The sequence below is a fragment of the Nannospalax galili genome, unplaced genomic scaffold, assembly GCF_000622305.1.
Source record: "Nannospalax galili isolate Female #2095 unplaced genomic scaffold, S.galili_v1.0 scaffold1119, whole genome shotgun sequence".
In the NCBI taxonomy this organism is placed as follows: Eukaryota; Metazoa; Chordata; class Mammalia; order Rodentia; family Spalacidae; genus Nannospalax; species Nannospalax galili.
In genome coordinates, this window is record NW_008343597.1 from 933,226 (window position 1) to 946,322 (window position 13,097).

The 13,097-nt window shown below is 47.0% G+C and overlaps 1 pseudogene; it reads right to left on the reverse strand.

The window, feature by feature from the left end:
* Positions 1-1,187: 1,187 nt before the first annotated feature.
* The window catches only part of LOC103739499, a 17,236-nt pseudogene continuing 5,326 nt past the window's right edge, over positions 1,188-13,097 (reverse strand).

A 13,097-nucleotide genomic window follows, 5' to 3' on the forward strand; every position in this document is an offset into this window, starting at 1 on the left:
ACACACACACACACACACACACACACACACACACGAGGAGCTGTAAGCTCATTAGCTGCATCTACAGCCTTCCAGTGCTAAGGGTCCTTCATTTCCTCCTCAGCACACAGATAACCCTCAGTCGGCAGGAACACTCTAGGTGCCATACTTCATTGTCTTTTGTTTGTCTTTTCATGTATTAGCTCAGGAGAAAGAGCTTCAGTCCCGCTGAGAACCAAGTGGATACTAAGGTTAATTATCCCAGGAAACCATATGCACAGTCATCCACACCCCTCAGTTCTTAGGCTAGAAACAGCTGAGCAAGACTGGGGGAAAGATGGGGAAATTAAAATATCCCAGGCCTCATCCTCACTCAGCCCAAGGAAGTACTGTGAGAGACACAACAGGTACCGTTGCTGAGGAGCCACGGGGTGGCTTTCTCCTGCTTTGACCCCCTCCTAGCCAGGGGCATTCCCTCATCCCATTGGTTCTGAACAAGAAGGGGACAAGAGCCACGAACGGGATGAGAACTTCCCTCTACACCACACACATTTCCTCCTGTGCTTACTCCCCATCCTCTACTCTCCTGACAACAGTCCCCCCCCAATTCAAACACGTCTCTGGACCACCAATCCTTCATCTTTGAGCACTGCTCCACTACAAGCAAGTTCTCTTCTCCCCACTCTGTCTAGAAACAGGATCCCCCCATGGGTTGCACCCTCGCTGCTCTGCACCAGGCGGTCAGGGCTGGAAGACTGCTCAGCAAACCTGTCCTGCTTTTGGTGTCTACCACAGCAGCTCTTCCACAGCTGACAGGCGCGACCTGCCCCCAGCCATGCTGACTTTGACTCCACCCTTGCCAGGAGCCTCAGAATGTGAAGATCAATCCAGTTTATTTTTATATGTGTTTAAAGCACAAATTACAGAGAAAGGACTAAGATCCTTCGGGACAGGAGCTTCCACTCCTTTCCCTTAAGGTCCCTCCAAGCACCAAGCCCACAGCCTGACGCCAAGAGCCTTGGATGTTGGTGAAATCAGTAGAATCTGCAAGTGGCCCTGTGGAGAGTCCTGGGATGAGAATGCTGATGCGTTTTCTTCTTCAAGTCTAGCACAGGTGAGTCTCCAACTGATACGTTGGCCAAGCTGAACACCCTCTCCCCAGACTCTCCCAAGATGCCTGCCCTCAGCTGATCAGCCATCCAACTCCCTCAGAACCGAAGAGGACAGCTGGCCACTACGATGTTCTCTCCAGTGATGTAGCTGGCCTCTGGGGAACACAGGAATGACACAAGTCCTGCACAGTCCTCAGGCTGCTCAATCCTGGATGGGAGAAGGCTATACCATTCTCACTCGAACCCTGGTTTTGCGCTGCCCTAGAGCTCACAGGCCACAGGTGGCAGGGAGTCTCATGGGAGGATAGGGTAGACTCGGCTGTGTGTGGACCCAGACTCCAGGAAAAGGAAAGGCCAATAAACAGAATCAAAATATCCTCAGCTGCTCCTCCCCAGCTGTGTGCCCAGGCCACCAAAGCTACAAACCCCATTTGCCTCTGAAGCTGGAGGTTCTCCATTAAGTGGTTTCTGACAGCTTCATTGCCATGTAACTGGGCAAAGGAAAGAGATAAATGAATCGGTGCTGCTAAAACAACATGGTTCCCTTTCTCAGCATCAATGAACTGAGCCCTAGCTGGGTTCAGAGGACAGTGAGGACTTCAGCTAAAAAGATGCTGCTCTTAGGTCTCGGTCACCCCATTATCCATTAGCTCTTGGGAGCATTTCTGCTGAGCAGTGCTAGTAGGCAGAGAACCAGTCCTTACCACTTTGCTAAAGTCAGTCTTAATAATTCCTAGAACAAGACAGTTTACTTGGATGTACTTGCAAGCCAACTCCAATGCCAGTGTCCTGGTGAGACCTAGCAAGGCCGTCTTGCTGACATTGTAGGCACCCAACTCCTGGGAAGAGAGTTACGAGTGTTGGGGACTGAGGAGGGTAGAAGAAAGTGTCTATCTGTTGGAGTTCTTACCCACAGAGGATCACAGCTGAAGAAGCCCAGAGCTCAGATACAGTTTGCTCAGCCTTGTCAGAGAACAAAGGTGTGATCTGAGGGACCCAGAAGCCACGTGGACAAGTTCAGTTCAGGACAGCGGGAATAAGGCAGGGGTCTATCCTGGGCACGGTCCCTGTGTGGCTCTGGGGAATACACAAAGTGACCTCTTCCCCTACACCAACCAGGAACACAAGAACCAAGCGCTTACCACACATGGCACGTAAGCTGACGTGGAGGAGACCAAGATGACGGCAGCATTCCTAAGAGGAAAAAGACACCGGAGAAGTGAAGCTAGAGACTTGCCCTTGATCAGGGTGTAATGACATCATATAATGCAATGAAGGTCCCATTACTACTGGAAACTGAGGCTGAGACAGAAGTTCAGTAACAACCAGGGAATGGCAGAGCTGAGATTCCAATACTGTTAACAGTGTGCCCATATTTATCCCTTATGTTTTGCTCTTCTAGGGGAGAGACAAGCAGAAAATCAGCTTTAGGAAGAGTAAAGTAGTTATGGCAAAATGGCCCCCAGGACAGGGGGACAAATGCCAATGGATGAGCACCTTTTATGAAGCAGATGGAGGGGCTGGAGAGTTGACTCAGCAGTTAAGAGCATTGGCTGCTCTTGCAAAAGACCTGGATTTGAATCCCAGCACCCACATAGAGGCTGACAACTGTCCATAACTCCAGTTCCAGGGGAATACGACACCCTCTTCTGACCTCTGCCAGCATTACATGACACGGGAACACTAACGTACATGCAGGCAATACACTCACGTAAAAATAAAAATTAAAAATTAAATTTAAAAAAAGAAGCAGGTGGAGCAGGGGAGAGACCAAAAAAGCGACGGTAACGAGATGGGGGATGCAGCTCGGTCAGTGGAGGGCAGTGAAAGCAGGATCCCCTACGGTTGCTCTCCAGCACCCCCGGGTAGAAAGCCAGGTACGGCCACGCACACCTGTAATCAGCACTGGGGAGGCACACAGGTGACTCTCTGGAGCTCACTGGTTAGTCAACCAAATTAGTAAGCTGCAGGTTCAGTGAGAGACCTTGTCTCAAAAAAAAAAACAAAAAACAGGTGAGAGCTGGAGAGATGACTCAGCAGGTGGGAGCAGTGGCTCTTGCAGAGGTCCTGGATTCAATTCCTAGCACCCACACGGTGGTCAACAACCATCCATAACTCCAGTTCCAAGGGATCCTACACCCTCTTCTGACCTCCTCAGGCATTGCACGACACAGGCTCACTTACATACATGTAGGCTATACACTCATACACATAAAATAAAAATAAATAAAACGTAAAAGCATGGACAGTGATTGTGTTAGTTACTTTTCTGTGGCTGTGATATAAACACTGACAAAAGGAACTCACAGAAGGAAGAGTTTATTTGGGCTTAGGGTTTCAAAGGGGCCAGAGTCTACACAGTGGGGAGGCATGGTGGCAGAGGTGGCTGGAGGAGGAGCAGAAGCTAGGCTCCACATCTTCTAGCAGGCACAAGAAGCAAGAGAGCAACTGGAGATCTGGCAAGGCTTAAGAACTCTCTGAGCCCACCCCCAGTGACCTGCTTCCTCCAGCATGGCCACACCTTCTAAGACTTCCCAAAACGCGCCACCAACTGGGGACAAAATGTCCAACTACTTGGAGCCTATGGGGGACATTCTCATTCAAACCACCACAGTGATAAAGGCACTGGATATTGACCTCTGTACACACACACACACATGCATGTGCACCCACACACACATGAACATACAACACACATACAATACATATACACAGAGAGAAATGGTGATCAGGAACTTTTTTCTACCAAAGACAACACTCTGCCAGCTCCTAATGTGTTTGCCACCCTCCTGGCAGTGCCCAGGTGTTCTCTAAACTCCATTCTGCAGGAGAACCCATCAGTTCCCACCCTCACCCTATAATCTAACCCTCTCTTCTCCATGTAAGGCAGCAACTGGCTTAGCATAAGAGCTGGGGCCTTCATGTTCACATCCAGGATCTGAAATCAAAGCAAACGAGGGTCAGGGTTGAAGGAAGCAATGGTCAGCCCTGGCCTGTTCATATGATACTTGGAATCTTATAGTTTGTTCAACTGATACAAATATGTGCAGTCTTGGGAGACCAATCCCCCTTCCAACTTGCTTGTGGCTTATAGGCAGTCCAGGTAAGAGATAGGCCTATGAGCACAGCCTCAAAAATATTCAGAATAGGTTGAAGAAAGAGCATGCCCTTTTTTTTTTTTTGAGACAGGGTCTCCCTGTAGCTCCAGCTGGCCTAGAACTCACTATGTAAACCAGGCTGGCCTTGAACTCACAGAGATCTGCCTGCCTCTGCCTCCTGAGTGCTGGGATTAGCTGGGATTAAAGGCATGTGCCACCACACCTGACTGGAAGAGCATGACTTTTAGAGCAACTGGACCCAGCCAGGCTTGGTGGTGCCTGACTATAATCCCCAGCACTTGGAGGAGGAAGTAGAAGATCAGGAGTTCAAGGCCAGCCTCAGCTATGTAGTGAGTTTGAATCAGCCTGGACTACATGAGACCCTACCTCAAAAGAAGGAAGAATGAGAGAGGGGGACTGGAGAGATGGCTCAGCAGTTAAGAGCACTGTCTGTTCTTCCAGAGAACCCTGGTTCCATTCCCAGCACCCACATAACTACAAGCCATCCATAACTCCAGTTCCAGGGAATCCAATGCCTTCTTCTGGCCTCCATGAGCATTGCATGCCATGGGTGCACTTACATACAAGCAGGCAAAACACTCATACACATAAAAAAATATAAAATCAAAAAATAAATAAAAATTTAAAGGAAGAGGAGGAGAAAAGGCAGAGGAAGAAGTGGGGAGAAGGAGGGAGGAGGGAGGAGGAGGAGAAGGAGGGGAAGGAGGGATGGAGAGGGAGGGAGGAGGGAGGAGGGGAAGGATGGATGGAGAAGGAGGAAGGAAGGAGGAGGAGGAGAAGGAGGGGAAGGAGGGATGGAAGAGGAGGAAGGAGGGAGGAGGAAGAGGAAGGAGGGAGGAGAAGGAGGAAGGAGGGAGGAGGAGGAAGGAGGGATGAGGGAGGAGGGGAGAAGGGTTGGAGGAGGAGGGAGGAGGAGGAGAAGGAAGAAGGATGGAAGAGAGATGGAGGAGGAGGAAGGAGGGAGGAAGAGAAGGAAGAAGGAGGGAAGAGGGATGGAGGAGGAAGGAGGGAGGAGGGAGGATGAGGAGGAGAAGAGGGGAAGGAGGGAGGAGGAGAAGGGAGAAGGAGGGAGGAGGGATGGAGGAGGAAGGAGGGAGGAGGGAGGATGAGGAGGAGAAGAGGGGAAGGAGGGAGGAGGAGAAGGGAGAAGGAGGGAGGAGGGATGGAGGAAGAGAAGGAGGAAGGAGGGAGGAGGAGGAGGAGGAGGGGAAGGAGGGATGGAGAAGGAAGGAGGGAGGAGGGAGGAGGGGAGAAGGGTTGGAGGAGGAGGGAGGAGGAGGAGAAGGAAGAAGGATGGAAGAGAGATGGAGGAGGAGGAAGGAGGGAGGAGGGAGGATGAGGAGGAGAAGAGGGGAAGGAGGGAGGAGGAGAAGGGAGAAGGAGGGAGGAGGGATGGAGGAAGAGAAGGAGGAAGGAGGGAGGAGGAGGAGAAGGAGGGGAGGAGGGTTGGAGGAGGAGGGGGGAGGAGAAGGAAGAAAGAGGGAAGAGGGATGGAGGAGGAAGGAGGGAGGAGGGAGGAGGAGGAGAAGGAGGAAGGAGGGAGGGGGAGGAGCAGTGGGAACAGGAGCAACTCAAACTGGAAACAACTACGTTCTGGTTGTGCAGAAAGAAACTATAAGAACAAGTCACTGGAAAGAGATTGAGGGTAGACCAGATGTGGGGAAGCAGTTGTGAGAGTCAGGGGGAGCTCTAGAAGAACTGTCTTTGTCTCTCTGGCTCATTTTTTTTTATGTTCATGCTTGGTCCTGGGAGAATTTAAGCCTTACTGGCAATGAAACAGGAGAAAGCAAATCAAATAGATACTGTGTTAAGAAATAGAAAATAGGAAGGATAAGTATAGACAGGTGAACATCTCTATGTGATAAGTCATCCTAGGTAGAGATCTGTGGCCCTTCAGGAGTGTCGTATGCTAGAGATCCCTTAGGCAAGGACAGGGATGGAGACGTGGTTGTGGTGGTTGGTTAGAAGCTTCCTGACCAGCTAACAAAAATGAGGGTCTGGTCCAGGAAGATCCCCAAAACTGGCCCAAGGATAAGCATTCTTAGTATTAAGGAATTCCTCACATGGGACACCTACTGTCAGTTGTATTCAGTTAAAAGAAGAGCATCTGGTAAATTCTAAACTCATTTTGTGACAATTTCACCTCCAAAGTGTTGGCAGATGTGATCCGGGGACAGTTACTCCAGCAATGATTGCTGTCCAGTGGTGCAGAATTGTTTGCTGAATACCAAGTCCTTGGAGAATAGGGGAGATTCAGAGAAAGTCAGATTGATTGTCAGCATGTGCTCTTTGCTTCAGAGCAGGCTGAGAAAAAGGCACGATCCCATGATCCCACGAGACACCAAAAAGAGAATGACTCAGGGTTGGGAGACTGTCCGCAATGAAATGCCAGCTACATAATCACAAACCATCTTTCAGAGACATTAGGAGTAAAGCTAAGGAGCCTGGGAGGCTGCTCATCGGTGGCTGTGGGGAGTTCAGATTTCAGGTCACCTCTGAGGGTAGAGTGAAGGCACTCAGCCGAGGGCAGAGAGAAAGGAGAGGCCTGAAGAGAGTATCAGCAAAACAGAACACAGGGCCAAACACACCAAGGCCGCACACAGGAAATGCTTCAACTCAGTGCTTTGGACACAGCAGGGAACACTACTGACAGATATAATGAGATTCAATCCACGTCTATCTGATCTATCAGAGGGAACTGAGAACAAATCGTTAGGACCGGATAGAACATGAGACGAAAATAACAGAGGCCCAGATGGATCTGGGAACATTTTACAGAGTCTCTCCTGGACCCGTAGAACAAGAGCACAGATCTTAGTGAATTCATGGTGGGCTGGAATGTCTGAGCTCATACAATGCTGATGGATGGACCTGTAGGTTAGTCTGAGGACAGTGAGGACCCCTCACCTAGGGAAAAGGCTCACCTAGCAAGATCAAATCACCAAAGAGGATTACAGTGATCAGCGTAGCATATACCCCAAGACCCTTCCTAACACATGCACGGCCATATAACCAGCAAATGCTTATATAGCGACATGGCTAATCTTGGTTGTCACCTTGATTGAGAGATAACTAGATTAGTAGATCATACTTCTGGATGTGTCTGTGAGGGTGCTTCCAGAGATTAAGAAGAAAACAGCCTCCATGATGTGGGCAGCACCACCCAATAGGCTGGGGGTGGGAATGGAGTAAAAGGGAAAGAAGGAAGCAGTGCATTAGTGCAGGCATTCACCCCGTCTCTGCTTCCTGAGGTCACCATAAGGTAGTAACGTTGCCCCTCCAAGTCCTTCTGTCATGATATTCTGCCTCATCATAACCCATAAATAACAAGGCCAACCAACCATAGACTGAAACTTCTGAACCTGGAAACCAAAAAAAAAAAATCAATCCTTTCTCCCCTGAGTTGCAAAAAGAGTGCAAGAGCTAAAAATAAACCATAAGATAGCACAGATCAGCCTGCCACCTTTTACAGTAACCTCATGAGCGAGTCCAGCACAGAGTTGGTGTCAGACGCTCATCCAGTTCACTAGGTTGGTCTCTGCCCTTGACCAACACCTGCTCGCTGGCTCCCAAAGTGCTCCCCACCAGAGGGTTGACTGCAGCCTTACATACCAGGAAATTGACACCCCCACAGTACTCCAGGGCCTGCAGGAGAGAATTGTGAGAGAGGGTAGAGGTAGCCCGGCAAGGACTCAACTTCCAGAGTAGCCCAGGAATGCAGGGCATTGAGGCATTGAGCTTGCTAATGAGAGTCTACCTCAACCCCAACCAGGAATGGTCACAAAGACCCTGTGAAAACCAAACTTAGGCGAAGGGAAGTATCCTGGCTGGGCCCAAAGGCAGGTTTTGTGGTGCTGAGCCTAACATGCGCTCCAGGAATCCCCTTAGGAGCATCTCCCATTCCTTTAGGTAGCTCCTCAACTGTGGAATCCTCTCATGAAGAAGCCACCGTTTGGAAAGCCCCGGCCCCCATTCCCATCCTGCCCCTCCCAGGGCTGAGTGGTAAAGCAAAGATCCTGGGCTTTCCTCTCTGTGTCCTTCCGTTCCTTGACTCTCACCTTGGACACCAGCTGCTGCCGGTCCTCAGCCTTCTGCACATGGCACATAATGCCTGTCACACACAACCCCTCTCCCTCATCATGGCCACTGCATGGTCCACGTTCTGCTGCTTCCGGTTACTGATGACCACATGGGCCCCATCCTTGGCCAGTCGTCGGGCAATGGCTAAACCAGTCTTGCAGATGGAGAGAGTACAAGTCAGCCTTCCCTCTCTCCACCATCCTCCTCTACCCTTCCTGGAAATCATCAAAGAAAGGAATAACCTATTCTACAACTTTGAGTCTTTCCACTGAAAACAGTGTCCCTGTGTGTGACCAGTTAAGATCCCTGGTAATCAGAACACTCACCCCTTAGTGGACCTTGTGAGCACAGCAACCCAGTTGGCCGGGAATCCCCTTTGGGCTATGCACTGCTGTGCATCCTTACAGAAAGTCCAATGCTTGGGTAAAACAGGCCCTGGTAGCCCCAGACCAATGCTGAGAGCGCCGTGTTGCTTCCTCCTGGATTAGCCCTGGAGGAGAGAGTCCATTTCACTTATCGGTGATGGAATAAGTGAGCATGAAAGAGTCTACGCCACCCCACATGCACACACACTTTCTAGGCAGTCAAGGCCAGCAGCTGAGAGTGGCAAGGGACCCAGTAGTCAGAGTAAATTTTTAAAACTTGTCTCAGTTTAGGAAACGGGCCTGTAAAAATCCTCTAGCTACAAAATCATACATCCCCTGGTTATAAAACACGTAAGAGCTGGATCTAGAGTTCAGTGGCAGAGCACTTACCCAGCCACATATACAGTCCTTGTTCTATCCATAGCACCCAAGAAAGGAAGGAAAGAACAAAGGAGGGAGGGAGGGAGGGAAGGAAAGACTAACAGGTAAGAATGTAAGATCTTGCCAGGCATGGTGGCATACACCTTTAGTCCCAGCACTTGGGAGGCAGAGGCAGGCGGGTCTCTGTGAGTTCGAGGCCAGCCTGGTCTACAAAGTGAGTTCCAGGCCAGCTTGGGCTACAGAGAGACCTTAATTGCACCATACCCACCCCTAACTGGGATTTCGTGAGGCCCCTCCCAAGGCCCCGCGGCAGACCTGGCTTTATTAGGATAAGGCTGAGATCTTAGAGGACAGCCTGAGAGGGTGGGTTCTGACCTCCATCTGTGTACTGTGATTTCAGCAGACCGCCAAAGAGTGCCTGTTCCGGCCTCCCTCTGGCATAGGGGCTGAGAACCCAGGGGACTGACTAGAGCACCTGGATCTGCCTCCAGGTGGTGATGAGCTTCCCCTAATGCCATACTCAACCCCCTAACTGGGATTGCATGAGGCCCCTCCCAAGGCCCCTGGGCAGACCTGGCTTTGGTAGGATAAGACTGAGATCTAAGCAGACAGCCTGAGAGGGTGGGTTCTGACCTCCAACTGTGTATCAGCTGTGATCTCAGCAGACCACCAGAGAGTGGCTGTTTCCGGCCTCCCTCTGGCATAGGGGCTAAGAACTCAGCAAACCGACTTAGAGTTCCAAAATCGCTCCCCCCCTTAAGGAACTTCCCAAATTTTGCTGAGTTCCTCCTAGAAGGATCCCAAATCTTAGAAGGAAGCCTGAGTGTACCTGACTGGAACCTGACTTTGGCTTCTGTGGATCCTCCAGAGTAGCTGATCTGAAGCCATCAGTTCCCTCCAAAATAAAACCTGAGAGAACCTAAAAATTGGAAAAACCAGCTTTATATAACCAATAAGAAGAGGACCAAGGCACACCAATAATACAAACAGAAGCGTACTTCAACTTAATTCTCATATCAGAATCATAAATAACAAAAGAAATTCACATGCCAAAACCACAACGAAAGAATAATGAAATGGAAAGCTTAAAAGAGCAATCATAAACACGATCAAGGAATTCAATGAATTTAAAGAACACACAAACAAACAAATCAAAGAACTAGAAGAAGACAGGAATAAACTTCTGAATGAATTCATAAGAGATAGAAACATTGAAGAAAAATCAAGCAGAAATGAGGATGGAGGTAAAAACTCATTAAGCCAACTTGAAACAACAGGGGAAAGCCTCACCACTAGAATAAACGAAAGAGAAAACAGAATATCAACACTGGAGGTTAAAGTTGAAGAACTGGACCACTCAAGCAGAGATTATGGAAAATTTTTAAAAACACAGGAATGGAATATGCAAGAGATGTGGGACACCATGAAAAGAACAAATCTACAGATCATAGGAATAGAGGAAGGAGAAGAATTTCAGGTTAATGGTATTGACCAGATATTAAACAGGATTGTAGAAGAGAATTTCCTGAGATTAGGGAAAGACATCCCCACACAAATACAGGAAGCACATAGACCACCAAATAGACAGGATCAGAAAAGAAACTCCCCACAACATATCATAGTAAAAACACTAAGTGTACAAATGAACAAAGACAGAATACTGAAAGCAGCAAAAGAAAAACAAGTCACATACAAAGGAACGCCCATCAGAATTACAGCTGACTTATCAATGCAAACTATGAAAGCCAGAAGAGCCTGAACCAAGGTATTTCCAGGTCTAAATGACAATAGGTGCCAGCCCAGAATATTTTACCCAGCAAAAATATCTACTATACTTGAGGGGGAAAGAAAAATCTTCGATGACACCAATAGCCTGCAAGAATACATGTCCACAAAACCAGCCCTTCAAACAATACTTGAAGCCATACAGAGAGCAGAGAGAGAAACAACTATACCCCAGGGGCAATGAAAGAAAATAAAGGTATAATCTAGGAAGCACAAAATTACACAGAGAACACAAACAGCAATCAAAATGCTGGCAACCAATACACATCTTTGAATAATAACCTTCAACATCAATGGACTGAACTCCCCGGTCAAAAGACACAGGCTAAGTGAATGGATTAAGAAACAAAATCCATCTTTTTGGTGCCTGCAAGAAACCCATCTCACCTTCAAGAACAGGCACTACCTTAAGGATGGAAAAGAATATTCCAAGCAAATGGCACTAAGAAACAAGCAGGGGTTGCAATTCTAATATCTGACAAAATAGATCTCAAAGTAAAACTACTCAGAAGAGATAAGGAGGGTCATTTCATTCTGATCAAAGGAATGATTAACCAGGAGATATTACAAACCTTAACATATATGTACCAAACTCTGGTGCACCCAAATTCATAAAAACAACACTACAGGACCATAAGACACAGATTAACCCCAACTCAGTAATAGTAGGGGACATCAATACCCCACCATCTCCATTAGACAGGTCAACTGGACAAAGACTAAACAGAGAGACATCCAAATTAAATGGTACCATACATCAAATGGACCCAACAGACATCTTTTGATTTATTCTACCCAAACACCAAAGAATACACTTTTTACTCAGTACCCCATGGAACATTTCAAAAATTGACTACATACTGGGCCACAACACAAACCTCAAAAAATATTTTAAAAAAATTGAAATAATCCCATGCATTCTATCAGACCACAATGCGATAAAGCTCAAAATCAACACTGGACGAAGCCCTAGTCATGACACAAACTCATGGTGATTAAACAACACACTCCTAAACAATGAGTGGGTCAAAGGAGAAATTAAGAAAGAAATAAACGATTTCCTGGAATTCAACAAAAAGAACAATACAACACAACACAACCTCTGGGACTCTTTAAAAGCAGTCCTAAGAGGGAAGTTTATAGCTCTAGGTGACTTCATTAAAAAATTAGAAAGAAAAATTAGAAATAAATGACCTAACACTGCAACTCAAAACACTGGAAAAGCAAGAACAAATGAAACCCAAACCTGGCAGAAGAGAAGAAATAATAAAAATCAGAACAGAAATTAATGAAACAGAACAAAGAAAACAATACAAAGAATCAATGGATCTAAGTGCTGGTTCTTTGAAAAGCTAAACAAGATAGACTGACCCCTAGCCCAGTTAACCGAAAGAAAGAAAGAGCAAATCCAAATCAACAAAATCAGAGATGAAAGGGGAAACATCACAAGAGACACCCAAAAGATCCAGACCATTATAAGGGACTATTTTAAAAACCTATAAGCTACTAAATCTGAAAGTCTAAAAGAAATGGATGGATATCTGAAATCATGGGAACCACCAAAGTTAAACCAAGAAGAGATCAAGTGATCAAGAAGAGATCAGTTTAAACAGACCCATACCGTATGGGGAAATCAAAACAGTAATACAAAGCCTCTCAACTAAAAAAAAGCCGAAGCCCAGATGGATTTACAGCAGAATTCTACCAGACATTTAGAGAAGACCTCCAACCAATACTACTTAAACTATTCAAAGTTAAACCAAGAAGAGCTCAAGAGATCAAGAAGAGATCAGTTTAAACAGACCCATACCATATGAGGAAATCAAAACAGTAATACAAAGCCTCCCAACTAAAAAAAGCCGAGGCCCAGATGGATTTACAGCAGAATTCTACCAGACATTTTAAGAAGACCTCCAACCAATACTACTTAAACTATTCGAAATGATAATAACAGAGGGAGAACTCCCAAATTCCTTCTATGAAGCCAGCATCACTCTCATACCCAAACCAGGTAAAGATACAACCAAAAAAGAAAACTATAGACCCATACCCTTAATTGAACATAGATGCAAAAATTTTCAAGAAAATACTTCCAAACTGCATACAGACACACATCAAAAACATCATTTGCCATGATCAAGTAGGCTTTATTCCAGAGATGCAGGGATGGTTCGATATACAGAAGTCAATAAAGGTCATTAATCATATAAATGGACTCAAAGACAAAAACCACATCATCATCTCAATAGATGCAGAAAAGGCTTTTGACAAAATTC